The sequence below is a fragment of the Ranitomeya variabilis genome, chromosome 5 (assembly GCF_051348905.1).
Source record: "Ranitomeya variabilis isolate aRanVar5 chromosome 5, aRanVar5.hap1, whole genome shotgun sequence".
Classification (NCBI taxonomy): Eukaryota; Metazoa; Chordata; class Amphibia; order Anura; family Dendrobatidae; genus Ranitomeya; species Ranitomeya variabilis.
Window position 1 is genome coordinate 687811837 of NC_135236.1, and position 21316 is coordinate 687833152.

Sequence of the window (21316 nt, forward strand, 5' to 3'; positions counted from 1 at the left end):
AAGAGCCTTGGTGAGAGAAGAACCCCAAGATCACTGTGGCTGAGCTCCAGAGATGCAGTATAGAGATGGGAGAAAGTTCCACAAAGCCAACTATCACTGCAGCCTCCACCAGTCGGACCTTTATGGCAGAGAGGCCTGATGGGAGCCTCTCCTCAGTGCAAGACATATGAAAGCCGCATAGAGTTTGCTAAAAAACACATGAATGACTCCCAGACTATGGGAAATAAGATTCTCTGGTCTGATGAGATGAAGATAGACCGTACTGGTGATAATTCTAAGAGGTATGTGTGGAGAAAACCAGGCACTGCTCATCACCTGCCCAATACAATCCCCACAGTGAAGCATGGTGGTGGCAGCATCATACTATGGGGTGTTCTTCAGCTGCAGGGACAGGACGACTGGTTGTCATTGAAGGAAACATGAATGTGGCCAAGTACAGAGATATCCTGGATGAAAACCTCTTCCAGAGGCTCTGGACCTCAGACTTGGCCGAAGGTTCACCTTCCAACAAGACAATTACCCTAAGCACACAGCTAAAATAACAAAGGAGCGGCTTCAGAACAACTCTGTGACCATTCCTGACCGGCCCAGCCAGAGCCCTGACCTAAACCCAATGGAGCATCTCTGGAGAGACCTGAAAATGGCGTCCACCAACATTCACCATCCAACCTGACGGAACTGGAGAGGATCTGCAAGGAAGAATGGCCGAGGATCCCCAAATCCTGCACCAGCAGAATAGTGAGTGCAGCTCTGGAGTATAATACAGGAGGTAACTCAGGATCAGTAATGTAATGTATGTACACAGTGACTGCACCAGCAGAATAGTGAGTGCAGCTCTGAGGTATAATGCAGGAGGTAACTCAGGATCAGTAATGTAATGTATGTACACAGTGACTGCACCAGCAGAATAGTGAGTGCAGCTCTGGGGTATAATACAGGATGTAACTCAGGATCAGTAATGTAATGTATGTACACAGTGACTGCACCAGCAGAATAGTGAGTGCAGCTCTGGAGTATAATACAGGATGTAACTCAGGATCAGTAATGTATGTACACAGTGACTGCACCAGCAGAATAGTGAGTGCAGCTCTGGGGTATAATACAGGATGTAACTCAGGATCAGTAATGTAATGTATGTACACAGTGACTGCACCAGCAGAATAGTGAGTGCAGCTCTGGAGTATAATACAGGATGTAACTCAGGATCAGTAATGTAATGTGTGTACACAGTGACTGCACCAGCAGAATAGTGAGTGCAGCTCTGGGGTATAATACAGAAGGTAACTCAGGATCAGTAATGTAATGCATGTACACAGTGACTGCACCAGCAAAATAGTGAGTGCTGCTCTGGAGTATAATACAGGAGGTAACTCAGGATCAGTAATGTAATGTATGTACACAGTGACTGCACCAGCAGAATAGTGAGTGCAGCTCTGGAGTATAATACAGGATGTAACTCAGGATCAGTAATGTATGTACACAGTGACTGCACCAGCAGAATAGTGAGTGCAGCTCTGGGGTATAATACAGGATGTAACTCAGGATCAGTAATGTAATGTATGTACACAGTGACTGCACCAGCAGAATAGTGAGTGCAGCTCTGGAGTATAATACAGGATGTAACTCAGGATCAGTAATGTAATGTATGTACACAGTGACTGCACCAGCAGAATAGTGAGTGCAGCTCTGGGGTATAATACATTACATTACTGATCCTGAGTTACATCCTGTATTATACCCCAGAGCTGCACTCACTATTCTGCTGGTGCAGTCACTGTGTACATACATTACATTACTGATCCTGAGTTACATCCTGTATGTACACAGTGACTGCACCAGCAGAATAGTGAGTGCAGCTCTGGAGTATTATACAGGATGTAACTCGGGATCAGTAATGTAATGTATGTACACACTGACTGCACCAGCAGAATAGTGAGTGCAGCTCTGGAGTATAATACAGGATGTAACTCAGGATCAGTAATGTAATGTATGTACACAGTGACTGCACCAGCAGAATACAGGATGTAACTCAGGATCAGTAATGTATGTACACAGTGACTGCACCAGCAGAATTGTGAGTACAGCTCTGGGGTATAATACAGGATGTAACTTAGGATCAGTAATGTAATGTATGTACACAGTGACTGCACCAGCAGAATAGTGAGTGCAGCTCTGGGGTATAATACAGGAAGTAACTCAGGATCAGTAATGTAATGTATGTACACAGTGACTGCACCAGCAGAATAGTGAGTGCAGCTCTGGAGCTCTGGGGTATAATACAGGATGTAACTCAGGATCAGTAATGTAATGTATGTACACAGTGACTGCACCAGCAGAATAGTGAGTGCAGCTCTGGGGTATAATACAGGATGTAACTCAGGATCAGTAATGTAATGTATGTACACAGTGACTGCACCAGCAGAATAGTGAGTGCAGCTCTGGGGTATAATACAGGATGTAACTCTGGATCAGTAATGTAATGTATGTACACAGTGACTGCACCAGCAGAATAGTGAGTGCAGCTCTGAGGTATAATACAGGATGTAACTCGGGATCAGTAATGTAATGTATGTACACAGTGACTGCACCAGCAGAATAGTGAGTGCAGCTCTGGAGTATAATACAGGATGTAACTCGGGATCAGTAATGTAATGTATGTACACAGTGACTGCACCAAGAGAATAGTGAGTGCAGCTCTGGAGTATAATGCAGGAGGTAACTCAGAATCAGTAATGTAATGTATGTACACAGTGACTGCACCAGCAGAATAGTGAGTGCAGCTCTGGGGTATAATACAGGAGGTAACTCAGGATCAGTAATGTAATGTATGTACACAGTGACTGCACCAGCAGAATAGTGAGTGCAGCTCTGGGGTGTAATACAGGATGTAACTCAGGATCAGTAATGTAATGTATGTACAATGTGACTGCACCAGCAGAATAGTGAGTGCAGCTCTGGGGTATAATACAGGAGGTAACTCAGGATCAGTAATGTAATGTATGTACACAGTGACTGCACCAGCAGAATAGTGAGTGCAGCTCTGGGGTATAATACAGGATGTAACTCAGGATCAGTAATGTAATGTATGTACACAGTGACTGCACCAGCAGAATTCTGAGTGCAGCTCTGGAGTATAATACAGGATGTAACTCAGGATCAGTAATGTATGTACACAGTGACTGCACCAGCAGAATAGTGAGTGCAGCTCTGGGGTATAATACAGGATGTAACTCAGTATCAGTAATGTAATGTATGTACACAGCAACTGCACCAGCAGAATAGTGAGTGCAGCTCTGGGGTATAATACAGGAGGTAACTCAGGATCAGTAATGTAATGTATGTACACAGTGACTGCACCAGCAGAATAGTGAGTGCAGCTCTGGAGTATAATACAGGAGGTAACTCAGGATCAGTAATGTAATGTATGTACACAGTGACTGCACCAGCAGAATAGTGAGTGCAGCTCTGGGGTGTAATACAGGATGTAACTCAGGATCAGTAATGTAATGTATGTACAATGTGACTGCACCAGCAGAATAGTGAGTGCAGCTCTGGGGTATAATACAGGAGGTAACTCAGGATCAGTAATGTAATGTATGTACACAGTGACTGCACCAGCAGAATAGTGAGTGCAGCTCTGGAGTATAATACAGGAGGTAACTCAGGATCAGTAATGTATGTACACAGTGACTGCACCAGCAGAATAGTGAGTGCAGCTCTGGGGTATAATACAGGATGTAACTCAGTATCAGTAGTGTAATGTATGTACACAGCAACTGCACCAGCAGAATAGTGAGTGCAGCTCTGGGGTATAATACAGGAGGTAACTCAGGATCAGTAATGTAATGTATGTACACAGTGACTGCACCAGCAGAATAGTGAGTGCAGCTCTGGAGTATAATACAGGAGGTAACTCAGGATCAGTAATGTAATGTATGTACACAGTGACTGCACCAGCAGAATAGTGAGTGCAGCTCTGGGGTGTAATACAGGATGTAACTCAGGATCAGTAATGTAATGTATGTACAATGTGACTGCACCAGCAGAATAGTGAGTGCAGCTCTGGGGTATAATACAGGAGGTAACTCAGGATCAGTAATGTAATGTATGTACACAGTGACTGCACCAGCAGAATAGTGAGTGCAGCTCTGGAGTATAATACAGGAGGTAACTCAGGATCAGTAATGTAATGTATGTACACAGTGACTGCACCAGCAGAATAGTGAGTGCAGCTCTGGAGTATAATACAGGATGTAACTCAGGATCAGTAATGTAATGTATGTACACAGGGACTGCACCAGCAGAATAGTGAGTGCAGCTCTGGGGTATAATACAGGATGTAACTCAGGATCAGTAATGTAATGTATGTACACAGTGACTGCACCAGCAGAATAGTGAGCGCAGCTCTGGGTTATAATACAGAATGTAACTTAGGATCAGTAATGTAATGTATGTACACAGTGACTGCACCAGCAGAATAGTGAGTGCAGCTCTGGGGTATAATACAGGATGTAACTCGGGATCAGTAATGTAATGTATGTACACAGTGTCTGCACCAGCAGAATAGTGAGCGCAGCTCTGGGTTATAATACAGGATGTAACTTAGGATCAGTAATGTAATGTATGTACACAGTGACTGCACCAGCAGAATAGTGAGTGCAGCTCTGGAGTATAATACAGGATGTAACTCAGGATCAGTAATGTAATGTATGTACTGTCATGATTCTCAATGGCGAGAGAACATAGCCCAGCATATATGAGAACTAGCTCTTGGAAGATGGAAACTATACTGACCATGAACTAAACCTGCCGCACAACTAGAAGTGGCCGGGTAGCATGCCTACGTTTTTTATCCCTAGATGCCCAGCGCCAGCCGGAGAACTACCTAATCCTAGCAGAGGAAAAGACAGTCCTGGCTCACCTCTAGAGAAATTTTCCCAAAAGGCAGACAGAGGCCCCCACATATATTGGCGGTGATTTTAGATGAAATGACAAACGTAGTATGAAAATAGTTTAGCAAAAATCGAGGTCCGCTTACTAGATAGCAAGAAGACAGAAAGGGCACTTTCATGGTCAGCAGAAAACCCTATCAAAACACCATCCAGAAATTACTTTAAGACTCTAGCATTAACTCATAACACCAGAGTGGCAATTTCCGCTCACAAGAGCTTTCCAGACACAGTAACGAAACAGCAGCTGTGAACAGGAACAAAATGCAAAAACACACAAGGACAAAAGTCCAACTTAGCTGGGAGTTGTCTAGTAGCAGGAACATGCACAGAAAGGCTTCTGATTACATTGTTGACCGGCATGAAACTGACAGAGGAGCAAGGTTATATAGCGACTCCCACATCCTGATAGGAGCAGGTGAACAGAGGGGATGATGCACACAAGTACAATTCCACAAGTGGCCACCGGGGGAGCCCAGAATCCAATTTCACAACAGTACCCCCCCCTCAAGGAGGGGGCACCGAACCCTCACCAGAACCACCAGGGCGATCAGGATGAGCCCTATGAAAGGCACGGACAAGATCGGAGGCATGAACATCAGAGGCAGTGACCCAAGAATTATCCTCCTGACCGTATCCCTTCCATTTGACCAGATACTGGAGTTTCCGTCTGGAAACACGAGAGTCCAAGATCTTTTCCACAACGTACTCCAACTCACCCTCAACCAACACCGGAGCAGGAGGCTCAACGGAAGGCACAGCCGGTACCTCATACCTGCGCAACAATGACCGATGAAAAACATTATGAATCGAAAAGGATGCAGGGAGGTCCAAACGGAAGGACACAGGGTTAAGAATCTCCAATATCTTGTACGGGCCGATGAACCGAGGCTTAAACTTAGGAGAAGAAACCCTCATAGGGACAAAACGAGAAGACAACCACACCAAGTCCCCAACACAAAGCCGAGGACCAACACGACGACGGCGGTTGGCAAAAAGCTGAGTCTTCTCCTGGGACAACTTCAAATTGTCCACCACCTGCCCCCAAATCTGATGCAACCTCTCCACCACAGCATCCACTCCAGGACAATCCGAAGATTCCACTTGACCGGAGGAAAATCGAGGATGAAACCCCGAATTACAGAAAAACGGGGACACCAAGGTGGCAGAGCTGGCCCGATTATTGAGGGCGAACTCCGCCAAAGGCAAAAAAGCAACCCAATCATCCTGATCCGCAGACACAAAACACCTCAAATATGTCTCCAAGGTCTGATTAGTCCGCTCGGTCTGGCCATTAGTCTGAGGATGGAAAGCAGACGAAAAAGACAAATCTATGCCCATCCTAGCACAGAATGCCCGCCAAAATCTAGACACGAATTGGGTCCCTCTGTCAGAAACGATATTCTCCGGAATACCATGCAAACGAACAACATTTTGAAAAAACAGAGGAACCAACTCGGAAGAAGAAGGCAACTTAGGCAAGGGAACCAGATGGACCATCTTAGAGAAACGGTCACACACCACCCAGATGACAGACATCTTATGAGAAACAGGCAGATCCGAAATAAAATCCATCGAGATGTGCGTCCAAGGCCTCTTCGGGATAGGCAAGGGTAACAACAATCCACTAGCCCGAGAACAACAAGGCTTGGCCCGAGCACAAACGTCACAAGACTGCACAAAGCCTCGCACATCTCGTGACAGGGAAGGCCACCAGAAGGACCTTGCCACCAAATCCCTGGTACCAAAGATTCCAGGATGACCTGCCAACGCAGAAGAATGAACCTCAGAGATGACTCTACTGGTCCAATCATCAGGAACAAACAGTCTACCAGGTGGGCAACGATCAGGTCTATCCGCCTGAAACTCCTGCAAGGCCAGCCGCAGGTCTGGAGAAACGGCAGACAATATCACTCCATCTTTAAGGATACCTGTGGGCTCAGAATTACCAGGGGAGTCAGGCTCAAAACTCCTAGAAAGGGCATCCGCCTTAACATTCTTAGAACCCGGTAGGTAAGACACCACAAAATTAAACCGAGAGAAAAACAACGACCAGCGCGTATGTCTAGGATTCAGGCGCCTGGCAGACTCAAGGTAAATTAAATTTTTGTGGTCAGTCAATACCACCACCTGATGTCTGGCCCCCTCAAGCCAGTGACGCCACTCCTCAAAAGCCCACTTCATGGCCAAAAGCTCCCGATTCCCAATATCATAATTCCGCTCGGCGGGCGAAAATTTACGGGAAAAAAAAGCACAAGGTCTCATCACGGAGCAGTCGGAACTTCTCTGCGACAACACCGCCCCAGCTCCGATTTCAGAAGCGTCGACCTCAACCTGAAAAGGAAGAGCAACATCAGGCTGACGCAACACTGGGGCGGAAGAAAAGCGGCGCTTGAGCTCCCGAAAGGCCTCCACAGCATCAGGGGACCAATCAGCAACATCAGCACCCTTCTTAGTCAAATCAGTCAATGGTTTTACAACATCAGAAAAACCAGCAATAAATCGACGATAAAAGTTAGCAAAGCCCAAAAATTTCTGAAGACTCTTAAGAGAAGAGGGTTGCGTCCAATCACCAATAGCCCGAACCTTGACAGGATCCATCTCGATGGAAGAGGGGGAAAAAATGTATCCCAAGAAGGAAATCTTTTGAACCCCAAAAACACACTTAGAACCCTTCACACACAAGGAATTAGACCGCAAAACCTGAAAAACCCTCCTGACCTGCTGGACATGAGAGTCCCAGTCATCCGAAAAAATCAGAATATCATCCAGATACACAATCATAAATTTGTCCAAATAATCGCGGAAAATATCATGCATAAAGGACTGGAAGACTGAAGGGGCATTTGAAAGACCAAAAGGCATCACCAAATACTCAAAATGGCCCTCGGGCGTATTAAATGCGGTTTTCCACTCATCCCCCTGCTTGATTCGCACCAAATTATACGCCCCACGGAGATCAATCTTAGAGAACCACTTGGCCCCCTTTATACGAGCAAACAAATCAGTAAGCAGTGGTAACGGATATTGATATTTAACCGTGATTTTATTCAAAAGTCGATAATCAATACACGACCTCAAAGAGCCGTCTTTCTTAGACACAAAGAAAAAACCGGCTCCTAAGGGAGATGACGAAGGACGAATATGTCCCTTTTCCAAGGACTCCTTTATATATTCTCGCATAGCCGCGTGTTCAGGCACAGACAGATTAAATAAACGACCCTTAGGGTATTTACTACCCGGGATCAAGTCTATGGCACAATCGCACTCCCGGTGCGGAGGTAGTGAACCAACCTTGGGTTCTTCAAAAACGTCACGAAAGTCAGACAAGAATTCAGGAATCTCAGAGGGAATAGATGATGAAATGGAAACCAAAGGTACGTCCCCATGAGTTCCTTTACATCCCCAGCTTAACACAGACATAGCTCTCCAGTCGAGGACTGGGTTATGAGATTGCAGCCATGGTAATCCCAGCACCAAAACATCATGTAGATTATACAGCACCAGAAAGCGAATAACCTCCTGGTGATCCGGATTAACACGCATAGTCACTTGTGTCCAGTATTGTGGTTTATTACTAGCCAATGGGGTGGAGTCAATCCCTTTCAGAGGTATCGGAGCCTCCAATGGCTCCAAATCATACCCACAGCGTTTGGCAAAGGACCAATCCATAAGACTCAAAGCAGCGCCAGAGTCGACATAGGCGTCCGCGGTAATAGATGACAAAGAACAAATCAGGGTCACAGATAGAATAAACTTAGACTGTAAAGTGCTAATTGAAACAGACTTATCAAGCTTCTTAGTACGCTTAGAGCATGCTGATATAACATGAGTTGAATCACCACAATAGAAGCACAACCCATTTTTTCGTCTAAAATTCTGCCGCTCGCTTCTGGACAGAATTCTATCACATTGCATATTTTCTGGCGTTTTCTCAGTAGACACCGCCAAATGGTGCACAGGTTTGCGCTCCCGCAGACGCCTATCGATCTGAATAGCCATCGTCATGGACTCATTCAGACTCGCAGGCACAGGGAACCCCACCATAACATCCTTAATGGCATCAGAGAGACCTTCTCTGAAAATCGCCGCCAGGGCGCACTCATTCCACTGAGTAAGCACAGACCATTTGCGGAATTTTTGGCAGTATATTTCAGCTTCATCTTGCCCCTGAGACAAGGACATCAAGGCCTTTTCCGCCTGAAGCTCTAAATGAGGTTCCTCATAAAGCAACCCCAAGGCCAGAAAAAACGCATCCACATTGAGCAACGCAGGATCCCCTGGTGCCAATGCAAAAGCCCAGTCTTGAGGGTCGCCCCGGAGCAAGGAAATTACAATCCTGACCTGCTGTGCAGGGTCTCCGGCAGAGCGAGACTTCAGGGACAAAAACAATTTGCAATTATTTTTAAAATTTTGAAAGTGAGATCTATTCCCCGAGAAGAATTCAGGCAAAGGAATTCTAGGCTCAGACATAGGTGCATGAACAACAAAATCTTGCAAATTTTGTACCTTTGTGGCGAGATTATTCAAACCTGTAGCTACACTCTGAAGATCCATTTGAAACAGGTGAACACAGAGCCATTCAAGGATTAGAAGGAGAGGAAGAGAGGAAGGCTGCAGTATAGGCAGACTAGCAAGTGATTCAATTAAGAGCACACTCAGAACTAGAGGAAAAAAAAAAAAAAAAAAAATTGTAGCAGACTTCTTTTTTCTCTCCTTTCTCAGCCAGTAATTTAACCCTTTTTTTTGGCCGGTCAAACTGTCATGATTCTCAATGGCGAGAGAACATAGCCCAGCATATATGAGAACTAGCTCTTGGAAGATGGAAACTATACTGACCATGAACTAAACCTGCCGCACAACTAGAAGTGGCCGGGTAGCATGCCTACGTTTTTTATCCCTAGATGCCCAGCGCCAGCCGGAGAACTACCTAATCCTAGCAGAGGAAAAGACAGTCCTGGCTCACCTCTAGAGAAATTTTCCCAAAAGGCAGACAGAGGCCCCCACATATATTGGCGGTGATTTTAGATGAAATGACAAACGTAGTATGAAAATAGTTTAGCAAAAATCGAGGTCCGCTTACTAGATAGCAAGAAGACAGAAAGGGCACTTTCATGGTCAGCAGAAAACCCTATCAAAACACCATCCAGAAATTACTTTAAGACTCTAGCATTAACTCATAACACCAGAGTGGCAATTTCCGCTCACAAGAGCTTTCCAGACACAGTAACGAAACAGCAGCTGTGAACAGGAACAAAATGCAAAAACACACAAGGACAAAAGTCCAACTTAGCTGGGAGTTGTCTAGTAGCAGGAACATGCACAGAAAGGCTTCTGATTACATTGTTGACCGGCATGAAACTGACAGAGGAGCAAGGTTATATAGCGACTCCCACATCCTGATAGGAGCAGGTGAACAGAGGGGATGATGCACACAAGTACAATTCCACAAGTGGCCACCGGGGGAGCCCAGAATCCAATTTCACAACAATGTACACAGTGACTGCACCAGCAGAATAGTGAGTGCAGCTCTGGAGTATAATACAGGATGTAACTCAGGATCAGTAATGTAATGTATGTACACAGTGACTGCACCAGCAGAATAGTGAGTGCAGCTCTGGAGTATAATACAGGATGTAACTCAGGATCAGTAATGTAATGTATGTACACAGTGACTGCACCAGCAGAATAGTGAGTGCAGCTCTGGAGTATAATACAGGAGGTAACTCAGGATCAGTAATGTAATGTATGTACACAATGACTGCACCAGCAGAATAGTGAGTGCAGCTCTGGGGTATAATACAGGATGTAACTCAGGATCAGTAATGTAATGTATGTACACAGTGACTGCACCAGCAGAATAGTGAGTGCAGCTCTGGGGTATAATACAGGATGTAACTCAGGATCAGTAATGTAATGTATGTACACAGTGACTGCACCAGCAGAATAGTGAGTGCAGCTCTGGGGTATAATACAGGAGGTAACTCAGGATCAGTAATGTAATGTATGTACACAGTGACTGCACCAGCAGAATAGTGATTGCAGCTCTGGAGTATAATACAGGATGTAACTCAGGATCAGTAATGTAATGTATGTACACAGTGACTGCACCAGCAGAATAGTGAGTGCAGCTCTGGGGTATAATACAGGATGTAACTCAGGATCAGTAATGTAATGTATGTACACAGTGACTGCACCAGCAGAATTCTGAGTGCAGCTCTGGAGTATAATACAGGATGTAACTCAGGATCAGTAATGTATGTACACAGTGACTGCACCAGCAGAATAGTGAGTGCAGCTCTGGGGTATAATACAGGATGTAACTCAGTATCAGTAATGTAATGTATGTACACAGCAACTGCACCAGCAGAATAGTGAGTGCAGCTCTGGGGTATAATACAGGAGGTAACTCAGGATCAGTAATGTAATGTATGTACACAGTGACTGCACCAGCAGAATAGTGAGTGCAGCTCTGGAGTATAATACAGGAGGTAACTCAGGATCAGTAATGTAATGTATGTACACAGTGACTGCACCAGCAGAATAGTGAGTGCAGCTCTGGGGTGTAATACAGGATGTAACTCAGGATCAGTAATGTAATGTATGTACAATGTGACTGCACCAGCAGAATAGTGAGTGCAGCTCTGGGGTATAATACAGGAGGTAACTCAGGATCAGTAATGTAATGTATGTACACAGTGACTGCACCAGCAGAATAGTGAGTGCAGCTCTGGAGTATAATACAGGAGGTAACTCAGGATCAGTAATGTAATGTATGTACACAGTGACTGCACCAGCAGAATAGTGAGTGCAGCTCTGGAGTATAATACAGGATGTAACTCAGGATCAGTAATGTAATGTATGTACACAGGGACTGCACCAGCAGAATAGTGAGTGCAGCTCTGGGGTATAATACAGGATGTAACTCAGGATCAGTAATGTAATGTATGTACACAGTGACTGCACCAGCAGAATAGTGAGCGCAGCTCTGGTTTATAATACAGGATGTAACTTAGGATCAGTAATGTAATGTATGTACACAGTGACTGCACCAGCAGAATAGTGAGTGCAGCTCTGGGGTATAATACAGGATGTAACTCGGGATCAGTAATGTAATGTATGTACACAGTGTCTGCACCAGCAGAATAGTGAGCACAGCTCTGGGTTATAATACAGGATGTAACTTAGGATCAGTAATGTAATGTATGTACACAGTGACTGCACCAGCAGAATAGTGAGCGCAGCTCTGGGGTATAATACAGGATGTAACTCAGGATCAGTAATGTAATGTATGTACACAGTGACTGCACCAGCAGAATAGTGAGTGCAGCTCTGGAGTATAATACAGGATGTAACTCAGGATCAGTAATGTGATGTATGTACACAGTGACTGCACCAGCAGAATAGTGAGTGCAGCTCTGGAGTATAATACAAGATGTAACTCAGGATCAGTAATGTAATGTATGTACACAGTGACTGCACCAGCAGAATAGTGAGTGCAGCTCTGGAGTATAATACAGGAGGTAACTCAGGATCAGTAATGTAATGTATGTACACAATGACTGCACCAGCAGAATAGTGAGTGCAGCTCTGGGGTATAATACAGGATGTAACTCAGGATCAGTAATGTAATGTATGTACACAGTGACTGCACCAGCAGAATAGTGAGTGCAGCTCTGGGGTATAATACAGGATGTAACTCAGGATCAGTAATGTAATGTATGTACACAGTGACTGCACCAGCAGAATAGTGAGTGCAGCTCTGTGGTATAATACAGGAGGTAACTCAGGATCAGTAATGTAATGTATGTACACAGTGACTGCACCAGCAGAATAGTGAGTGCAGCTCTGGGGTATAATACAGGATGTAACTCAGGATCAGTAATGTAATGTATGTACACAGTGACTGCACCAGCAGAATTCTGAGTGCAGCTCTGGAGTATAATACAGGATGTAACTCAGGATCAGTAATGTAATGTATGTACACAGTGACTGCACCAGCAGAATAGTGAGTGCAGCTCTGGGGTATAATACAGGATGTAAGTCAGGATCAGTAATGTAATGTATGTACACAGTGACTGCTCCAGCAGAATAGTGAGTGCAGCTCTGGAGTATAATACAGGATGTAACTCAGGATCAGTAATGTAATGTATGTACACAGTGACTGCACTCAGCAGAATAGTGAGTGCAGCTCTGGGGTATAATGCAGGATGTAACTCAGGATCAGTAATGTAATGTATGTATACAGTGACTGCACCAGCAGAATAGTGAGTGCAGCTCTGGAGTATAATACAGGATGTAACTCAGGATCAGTAATGTAATGTATGTACACAGTGACTGCACCAGCAGAATAGTGAGTGCAGCTCTGGGGTATAATACAGGATGTAAGTCAGGATCAGTAATGTAATGTATGTACACAGTGACTGCACCAGCAGAATAGTGAGTGCAGCTCTGGAGTATAATACAGGATGTAACTCAGAATCAGTAATGTAATGTATGTACACAGTGACTGCACCAGCAGAATAGTGAGTGCAGCTCTGGGGTATAATACAGGATGTAACTCAGGATCAGTAATGTAATGTATGTACACAGTGACTGCACCAGCAGAATAGTGAGTGCAGCTCTGGAGTATAATACAGGATGTAACTCAGGATCAGTAATGTAATGTATGTACACAGTGACTGCACCAGCAGAATAGTGAGTGCAGCTCTGGAGTATAATACAGGATGTAACTCAGGATCAGTAATGTATGTACACAGTGACTGCACCAGCAGAATAGTGAGTGCAGCTCTGGGGTATAATACAGGAGGTAACTCAGGATCAGTAATGTATGTACACAATGGTGGACTCCCCCTTAGTTGTGACCCTGTAGGGGGCTCGCAGTGCTCCTCTGCTTCCTTTCTCACTCTTCCCTCCATGTAAGGGGCTTTCTATGACACCTCATTGAGGGTCTGCCCTCTCACCCTTTCCTTCCTCCCATCATGCAGTGGGGCAGCCGATTGCGTCACCGGACCTCCGTCTCGCCTCATTCAGGTCCTGGTGGGCGCCTGGCGCACGTTACTACTAATCTCCTCACATAAACTTCCTTGTAACTGACAAAATTCCAGAAACTTCTTGTGAAATTTCATTTTGGTGAAAATGTTTCCATCTGTTTCTAGAATCCGGAGCGTCTGACGGCGGCTGCACTGAGCGCGGGGCAGGAACGGTGATCAGTGCCGCACGGAGATCCTGGGCAGCAGAGCTGACGCTCCGCTCTCCTCCCTGAGGGCCGTGCACAGATGTGGGACCTGCAGCTTGTCCACGACCACGCGCTCATCACTTTCATCCACAAAGGATTTTTTTTAAGTCACCTCTTTGCAACATCCCGAGAGAGCGATGACAGAAGCCCCCAGGAGATAGAGAGAGAGAGAGAAAGAGGACAGAAGCCCCCAGGAGAGATGGCAGAAGCCCCCGGGAGAGAGAGAGAAAGAGGACACAAGCCCCCGGGAGAGAGAGATGGCAGAAGCCCCCAGGAGATAGAGAGAGAGAGAGAGAAATAGGACAGAAGCCCCCGGGAGAGATGGCAGAAGCCCCCGGGAGAGAGAGAGAAAGAGGACACAAGCCCCCGGGAGAGAGAGATGGCAGAAGCCCCCGGGAGATAGAGAGAGAGAGAGAGAGAGAGAGAGAGAGAGAGGACAGAAGCCCCCGGGAGAGAGTGTGAGAGAGAGAGAGGACAGAAACCGCTGGGAGAGAGAGAGGACAGAAGCCCCCGGGAGAGAGAGGGCAGAATCCCCCGGGAGAGAGAGAGGACACAAGCCCCCCGGGAGAGAGAGATGGCAGAAGCCCCCAGGAGATAGAGAGAGAGAGAGAAGCCCCCGGGAGAGAGAGAGAGGACAGGAGCCCCCGGGAGAGAGAGGAGAGAAGCCCACGGGAGAGAGCAAGAGAGATGGCAGAAGCCCCCGGGAGTGATGGCAGAAGCCCCCGGGAGAGAGAGAGAAAGAGGACACAAGCCCCCGGGAGAGAGCGAGAGAGAGGACAGAATCCCCCGGGAGAGAGAGAGGACACAAGCCCCCGGGAGAGAGAGATGGCAGAAGCCCCCAGGAGATAGAGAGAGAGAGAGGACAGAAGCCCCCGGGAGATAGAGAGAGAGAGAGAGAAGCCCCCGGGAGAGAGAGAGAGAGAGGACAGAATCCCCCGGGAGAGATGGCAGAAGCCCCCGGGAGAGAGAGAGAGAGAAAGAGGACACCAGCCCCCGGGAGAGAGAGGGCAGAATCCCCCGGGAGAGAGGACACAAGCCCCCGGGAGAGAGAGAGAGGGCAGAAGCCCCCAGGAGAAAGAGAGGGCAGAAGCCCCCAGGAGAAAGAGAGAGGGCAGAAGCCCCCGGGAGAAAGAGAGAGGGCAGAAGCCCCCGGGAGAGAGCGAGAGAAAGAGCAGAAGCCCCAGGGAGAGAGAGAGGGCAGAAGCCCCAAGGAGAGAGAGGGCAGTAGCCCCCAGGAGAAAGAGAGGGGGCAGAAGCCCCCGGGAGAGAGCGAGAGAGAGCAGAAGCCCCCGGGAGAGAGAGAGAGAGAGGGCAGAAGCCCCCAGGAGAAAGAGAGAGGGCAGAAGCCCCCAGAAGAAAGAGAGAGGGCAGAAGCCCCCGGAAGAGAGAGAGCAGAAGCCCCCGGGAGAGAGGACAGAAGCCCCCGGGAGAGAGAGGGCAGAAGCCCCCAGGAGAAAGAGAGAGGGTAGAAGCCCCCTGGAGAGGGCAGAAGCCCCCAGCAGAGAGAGAGAGGACAGAAGTCCCCAGGAGAGAGAGAGGGGGCAGAAGCCCCGGGAGAGAGAGAGGACAGAAGCCCCCGGGAGAGAGAGAGGACAGAAGCCCCCGGGAGAGAGAGAGGACAAAAGCCCCCGGGAGAGAGAGAGGACAAAAGCCCCCAGGAGAGAGAGAGGTACAAAAGCCCCCGGGAGGGAGAGAAGACAGAAGCCCCCGGGAGAAAGCGAGAGGGTAGAAGCCCCCGAGAGAGAGAGAGCAGAAGCCCCGGGAGAGAGGGCAGAAGCCCCCAGGAGAGCGTGTGCTGGCCAAGAAGGAAGTGCAGCATGGTGGCTCAGTAATTAGCTCTGTACGGTGGCTCAGTAATTAGCTCTGTACGGTGGCTCAGTGGTTAGCACTGCAGCGCTGGAGTCTTGGGTTCATATCTCACCAAGAAACAAGATCTGCAAGGAGTCTGTATGTTCTCCCCTGTTTGCGTGGGTTTCCTCCGGGTTCTCCGGTTTCCTCCCACATTCCAGAGACTGATAGGGATTCTAGACTGTGAGCCCCATCAGGGACAGTGAAGATAATGTGTGCAAACTGTAAAGCGCTGCGCAATATGTTAGCGCTATATAAAAAGAAAGATTATCTATATATATAATCGTCTAAGGGGCACTTCAGTCTGTATGTCTGTCGGTCATGGAAAGCCAGCGGCCGCGACCAATCAGCGACGGGCACAGTCCGGCCGCAAACTGGCCGCTCCCTACTCCCCTGCAGTCAGCGCCCGCCGCCCACATAGCGTTTTAGCCGTACGTTAAACCGACTGCGTTACATCGTGGCATAACGCGGTGTAACACAGTCTGTTAATGCTGCTATTAACACTGTGTGACCAACTTTTTACTATTGATGCTGCCTATGCAGCTTCAATAGTAAAAAGATATAATGTTAAAAATAATTTAAAAAAATAAAAAATGGTGCTATTCTCACCTTCCACAGTCCACCGATGCGCGCGAGTGGCGAGGCTGCCGCCAGCTTCTGTTCCCAGAGATGCATTACGAAAATTACCCAGATTACCCGCTAAGTCATCTGGGTAATTTCGCAATGCATCACTGGGAACGGAACCTGGCAGCAGCCTCGCACGCATCGGGACAACTTCGGTGGACGCCGGAGGGTGAGTATATAACTATTTTTTATTTTAATTCTTTTTTTAACAGAGATATGGTGCCCACACTGCTGTATACTACATGGGCTGCAATATATTATGTGGGCTGTGTTATAAACTGCGTGGGCTGTGTTATATACTGCGTGGGCTGTGCGATATACTATGTGGGCTGGGCTATATACTACGTGGGCTGTTATATACTGCATGGGCTGTTATATACTACGTGGGCTGATATATACTACGTGGGCTGTGTTATATACTACGTGGGCTGTGTTATATACTACGTGGGCTGTGTTATATACTACGTGGGCTGTGTTATATACTGCGTGGGCTGTGCTATATACTACGTGGGCTGTGTTATATACTGCGTGGGCTGTGTTATATACTGCGTGGGCTGTGCTATATACTACGTGGGCTGTGTTATATACTATGTGGGCTGTTATATACTACGTGGGCTGTGCTATATACTATGTGGCTGTGCTATATACTACGTGGCTGTGCTATATATTACGTGGCTGTGCTATATACTATGTGGCTGTGCTATATACTACATACTACATGGCTGTGCTATATACTATCTGGCTGTGCTATATACTACGTGGCTGCTATATACTACGTGGCTGTGTTATACACTACGTGGCTGTGCTATATACTACGAGGCTGTGCTATATCCTACGTGGCTGTGCAATATACTATGTGGCTGTGCTATATCCTACGTGGCTGTGCAATATACTATGTGGCTGTGCTATATACTACGTGGCTGCTATATACTACGTGGCTGTGTTATACACTACGTGGCTGTGCTATATACTACATGGCTGTGCTATATACTACGAGGCTGTGCTATATACTACGTGGCTGTGCTATATACTACGTGGCTGTGCTATATACTACGAGGCTGTGCTATATACTATGTGGCTGTGTTATACACTACGTGGCTGTGCTATATACTACGAGGCTGTGCTATATCCTACGTGGCTGTGCAATATACTATGTGGCTGTGCTATATCCTACGTGGCTGTGCAATATACTATGTGGCTGTGCTATATACTACGTGGCTGTGCTATATACTACATGGCTGTGCTATATACTACAAGGCTGTGCTATATACTACGTGGCTGTGCTATATACTACATGGCTGTACTATATCCTGCACCCCGAACCCCCGACATCAGCGACAGGAGCAGTCCGGCCGCGAACTGATGCCAGATTTCAACCACGCTTCGCTGATCGGCCAGCCGGGCGCGACCAATCAGCGATATTGGTGCGGAATTTAACCCCCACTCACAGCGCGACGTACATACATGCATATTCTAGAACACCCGATGCGTTAGAATTGGGCCACCATCTCGTTACTAATAAGTGTGTAATAGAAGCACAGCCTGCACAGGGCCACATTCACACTGCAATGCTGAGGTTCAGTGTTTCAGAACACATTTTACACTTTTTTTAACCCCTTAGTGACAGCGCAAAAGTTTTGAAATCTGTGCAGTGTCACTTTATGTGTTAATAACACTGGAGCTTCAACAAATCCCAGTGATGCTGAGATTGTTTTTGGTGACACATTGCACTTTATGATAATGGTAAATTGATGTTGATATTTTGCAAGTTTATTTATACAAATATCAGAAATTGTACAAACATTTCAACAAATGATCAATTCTCCAACTTTGAATGATTGATGATCCCTTTAATCCAGAGAATCCCACAATCATTACTAAACAGCGTCTCCCTCCTTCACATCTGTAAAATGTTCTTCTATTTTGTTGGCGTTTTTAGAAATAATGGATAAGTCATTTTTCATTTTTTCAAGGAAATGTACAAAACTTATTTTTTAAGTGAGCTATTCAGTTCTGAATTGACTATGGGGGTCCTATATATTGGAAACTCCCCAAAAGTGACACCATTTACTGCTTTCAGGTAGTTTATTAACCCTTCAGGGGTTTTCCAGGAATTAACGCAAAGCAGGAATGAAGAAATTGATTGTTACCACATAAATGTCGCTGACTTCTGAACAGGCGGCTACCTACAAACACCAGGACCACCCAATGCTGATCGCAGGGACCCCACACTCTGCTAACCATCTAGATGCTGGACTCATTATTCACAGCAGCACTGAAGGGGTTAAACAACTATATTCAGTACCAGCACAAACCATAGCAGATGCAGCAAGGGGTCAGCGACAGTGGACAGACGTATCGGGGGTCACTACAGTGTCAAGAGGGGTCACAGTCACCTCCAGAGCTGCGCTCACTATTCTGCTGTTACATCATGTCTTATCCTCCAGTCACCTCCAGAGCTGCACTCACTATTCTGCTGTTACATCGTGTCTTATCCTCCAGTCACCTCCAGAGCTGCACTCACTATTCTGCTGTTACATCGTGTCTTATCCTCCAGTCACCTCCAGAGCTGCACTCACTATTCTGCTGTTACATCGTGTCTTATCCTCCAGTCACCTCCAGAGCTGCACTCACTATTCTGCTGTTACATCGTGTCTTATCCTCCAGGTCTTTTATTAAATAAAATAAAATACTTTACATGACAATAACCAAGATACATTACAAATAAAACACAACAGAACAAAACATAAGAACAAAGCTCCAATCAGACGACAACAAACGACAAAAATCACAAAGAAATAAACCGGAAATGGAACCAAAATGGAGAAAGTTCATGACCTACAAATCAGGGACGAGAAAGAAAAATTCCAATAAAAATAAAGAAAGCAAAAACTAAAAGACAACAAACAAAATACTCATAACAACATGAATACCCCTGTAAAAATTTTACATAATAAATAATAATAATAATAATAATAATTTTATTTATATAGCGCCAACATATTCCGCAGCGCTTTACAACTTATAGAGGGGACTTATACAGACAATAGACATTACAGCATAACAGAAATCACAGTTCAAAACAGATACCAGTAGGAATGAGGGCCCTGCTGCTCGCAAGCTACAAACTATGAGGAAAAGGGAGACACGAGAGGTGGATGGTAACAATTGCTTTAGTTATTTGGACCAGCCATAGTGTAAGGCTCGGGTGTTCATGTAAAGCTGCATGAACCAGTTAACAGCCTAAGTATGTAGCAGTACAGACACACAGGGCTATTAACTGTATAAAGTGTATGAGAACATGATGGAGGAACGTGATTATGTTGTTGTTTTTTTATTAATAGGCCACACAGGGATAATTAGGTTAATGCGTTGAGGCGGTAGGCCAATCTGAACAAATGAGTTTTTAGGGCACGCTTAAAACTGTGGGGATTGGGGATTAATTGTATTAACCTAGGTAGTGCATTCCAAAGAATCGGCGCCGCACGTGTAAAGTCTTGGAGACGGGAGTGGGAGGTTCTGATTATTGAGGATGCTATCATATCATATAAGACCCCCGGCCCAGCTTCATTCATACTACTATATACAACCCCAACTACATTCACACCATCCTATATACAATATTATATACAATATATACACTATAAACACATTATACTAAACCAAACACTATACAACACCGCAAACACAACAAAACCCTACTGGTCCCACTGCCTTACCTTACAGCCCCCCCTTACACCACCACATTCACCCCACAACAAACCTAAATACAATACAGTGTACAAAATTAACTTTTTTTTTTAATTTTTTTTTTTTTATTTATTTTTTTCCTTTTTTAATATATATACACACACCTACTTTAACTATCCCGCCACCCCTGATCCAGCTCTGGCCACAAAGTTCAGGAATTCTCCGAGCTAGGATCAGGCCCCAAAGTTTCTCCCCAGGCGGGGCCTGGGCCAGGCCAGATCAGTCTTTTATCACCGCCGTTGAACCCCCCAATCCCCCCACCCAACCTAACTAAGACCCTCTATTATACACACTATATACAATATATACAATATATACATAAACCAACTTCACAGAACACAACCTACATACTCACCACCCAAGGCTCAAGTTCGATGCCTGCAAACCTTCTATTCAGGGAACAGAGATACAAAACAAAAACCTAGGGTGTAAAGATATCAGCCCACCACCAGGATATAGGAGCACTAACGGACTAAGGCACCCCGAAGGAGAAACCCCTCCAGAGATGGGCCGCCCTCCGGGCACCCAGTGCTCCACACTCCAGAGATCGCACCTTCACCAGGGCACCTAGGATGCTGCTACAAACTTCATCTACACGGAGGATTTTACTCTGCGTCGTAACTAAAACTCGTGCGTTCCACGTGAAGTACCTGACCACTGCGCTGACTAAGAATAAAGTGGCTCGGTCCCTTCTCCCGAGGTCTCTGAACGCTCCATAGGTCCACTCGGCATAGGACAGAGTGGCCAGCCGCGGCCAACCAATGGAAGCGCCCACCCTGTTGTACACCTCTGTATTAAAGGGACAATGAAGCAGAAAGTGCTCCATGCTTTCCAGCATGGTAGCGCAAGCCTCACGGGGACAATTCCTGTCCACGGAGCTCCTGTGCTTCAAATTGTCCCTCACATA

At 46.2% G+C, this 21316-nt stretch overlaps 2 protein-coding genes across 3 annotated transcripts in view; both read right to left on the reverse strand.

Annotated features, from left to right (window-relative positions):
* The window catches only part of LOC143777155 (uncharacterized), a 349344-nt gene extending 329746 nt beyond the window's left edge, over positions 1-19598 (reverse strand). The window contains exon 1 of the mRNA XM_077267246.1: positions 19056-19598. The gene's annotated coding sequence lies outside the window, so the exon portion shown is untranslated. The remainder of the gene's footprint in view (positions 1-19055) is intronic.
* The window catches only part of PDE3A (phosphodiesterase 3A), a 448233-nt gene that overhangs the window by 324136 nt on the left and 102781 nt on the right, over positions 1-21316 (reverse strand). The gene's annotated exons all lie outside the window — the stretch shown is intronic.